At 40.4% G+C, this 2732-nt stretch overlaps 1 pseudogene; it reads right to left on the bottom strand.

The window, feature by feature from the left end:
- LOC118326939 lies at positions 1-1655 on the bottom strand (annotated as a pseudogene).
- Positions 1656-2732: the final 1077 nt, after the last annotated feature.

Genomic DNA, 2732 nt, shown 5'->3' with positions numbered 1-2732 from the left:
GAACAATTATCATTTTCTAGACCCCAGTCTCTGGCTAAGCTGGGTCCTGAACGCCTTGCAGAATATGAAGTAGATGAGCGGGTCCAGACAGACGTTGAGAACTGACATTATGATGCTCACCTCCATCAGGTAGTTAAGATTTAAAACATTGTGCCATGGAACAATATCCCCACAGGAAAGCTTCGTTAAGGCGAAACCAGGTGATAAGGGTACGAAACAAAAGGGCAGAAGACACAGACCAGCACTAACATACATCCTATGTGGACTTTACAAATTCTTGGAGGTGTGAGGATGCCGGCTGGCTTTTCTGTGCTAGCAACACCTGCGGGAGGTATACTTAGTAGAAGAAGACCAGGGAGATAAGACAAAACACGAACACTGCGAAGGCGCAGGGCTTGCATGACTTTATGAAAAGTAGATGGAGCTGGTCATGTGAATGCAATAACAGTTCAGCTGGTCAGAAGTCAAAAAGTTTGCTGGGTGGTGGATGGACTGTAGGATGTATGAAGGCCTATTCATGGCAAGATTAATTTTTTTTTACACCCAGGTTACAGTGCAGACAATGGTTGGCAGCCTGCACCGTCTGCAGGATGTGAGTTCCTGAAGTTCCTCGGACAATCTTCAGATACCTGGAGAGATGGAGAGGCTGCTGTCAATCAAATAACAGCCACAGTTGATTGAAGTTCACCAGTTTACTGCTCCCTCAATGGAAACTGGGGAATTTATCTGGTATTGACCAGCAGAATTTTTACTCTGACGGAACACTACTTTCTGTTCAAATTGTGTTTCCTTTATGTTGATAAAACCAGAAAGCCATGCACACTAAATGCATTTTTGTCTGCATTGATAAAATTGTGAAGTCAATTATGAGTCTGTTTGTGCCACAAGATCTACCACACTTCAAAGTTCAGAAAAGATCACAGCCCAATGACAGGCCACTTCTGTATACCCACAAATGCCACATGCCACCCTGGCCTACCTGTTGGCCAGCAATGTAGCAATGAACATGATGCTGGCGTACATGTTAAGGGAAGAAGAGGGCGGAGCCAAGTTTGCAGTAGACAAGTGCGGACGGCGACTGTGCTTTTGGCTGCATAGTTTCGGCAATGCGCGATTGGGGAGACAGGACAGAGCCAGGAAGTCAAGCGTGCTGCCCACGGTTCTCTGTAGACAATAATGCTGCTGGACGCCTGCCGGTGACCTCGGCAGAAGTAAAACTTCATGATGAAGCCGTTGAGGAGGAGACCCACCTGCAGAGAAAAGCAGGTGAAGTCAGCTTTACAAAAATTCACAACATTTACAGTCATAAGTTTGAGCTTAACAAAGGATTTTACCTGATGGACACAAGATATTAAATTTAATTTAATTATTTAATTGCTCTGAATCAAATGTATTAAAGTAATTTTCATTTAATAGCATAGATCTTTTACATAAGTCAATTAGAAAAGGGCAAAAATACATTTAGCCTCCGAGTCTTCAAAGGTTGTGCTGTTTTTGAAACTCACCAGAAACACCAGACTGTAGATTATTATGAAGAAGGGTTTGGCTGAAGTGCCGACCTGATCACATTTAGTCAAACCATCAACTTCAGTGTGGTTTGTAACTGAGGACTGGTTAACGGAAGAGGTGACTTCTACTTTTCCTTGTTCACTCATTTTTCTACACAACCTTTATTTTACCTTGAAAGACAATACAAGAGAATTTACTATGGGGTCAAGATGTAAAACAAGGCAACAAACAAAACAGCTTACAATAAAAACAACAATGTATGATATATAAAGTTAAAATACAGGATAATTAACATGCTATGGAGTAAATGATAATTTAGAAGGAATAAATACAATGAAGTATAAAATAGAATAAAAGAAAATACCACAAGAGTAATAAACAGATACAGTTATAGTGTGGTTAAAAACATTTACAATAAACTAAGAAATAGGATCTAAAATAAGGCCTGTGAACAGCCATTGTGGCAGCAGAGAGTCCAAATTTAAGGTCTTTTGCAGATTATTCCAAGTATAAGGTGCAATGAAAGAGAATTCAATTTTTACTAATTCATGTCTGATTAATGGAATATGGAGCAAAAAGCTGTTTCATGAGCAACTACCAAGATGAGTTTGGTGTTAAAACGGAAGAGATATAGTGTGGAAGCATCTGTATTAAAACTTTATAGATGAATAATAACTAATGCTGGTCCTGCCTAACAGCTAAAGACGGCCAGCCAACCCTTTGGTAGAAAAGGATGACCAGTTATAAACGTTAGGGCTACAGACAGCATCGGTTGAAACTGCAGGCCCCAGCGCACGATCCAAATCACAGGTGTTAAGAGCAGCAAAGAGATCGGAAAACATTTTTATATTGCGCCAACCAACACTTTGTGAATAGGAGAATAGAGAACTCAAGGGTTTCTGCTGTCAAAGGTGAACCTGAGGTAGATCTGAAAATATGCATCCTCTACGTTGTTTGTAACATCGCTTTGAAAGATGGCTTATCAAACCCTCAGCACAGCCAACATCTTGCAACACAGGGGCTAAACATTCTTGGCACCACACGCAGCCTGACAGAGGGAGGACATCCAATGACACGCAATTCGTTGATCCGTCCAGCTCAAGCATCAAAGATACACTTTTTATGACATGTTTTATTTGTTGTGTGCTATCCTTAATCCCTGTTACCAATACTCTGAATACTTCTGAAAAAATATATTTTAAAATATTATTTAAAAAAAAAGT

Source organism: Morone saxatilis, unplaced genomic scaffold, assembly GCF_004916995.1.
Source record: "Morone saxatilis isolate NCDOM2014 unplaced genomic scaffold, NCSU_SB_2.0 Contig17, whole genome shotgun sequence".
In the NCBI taxonomy this organism is placed as follows: domain Eukaryota; kingdom Metazoa; phylum Chordata; class Actinopteri; family Moronidae; genus Morone; species Morone saxatilis.
The sequence above is the reverse complement of the archived record's forward strand: the minus strand, read 5'-3'. Positions and strand labels throughout refer to the sequence as shown.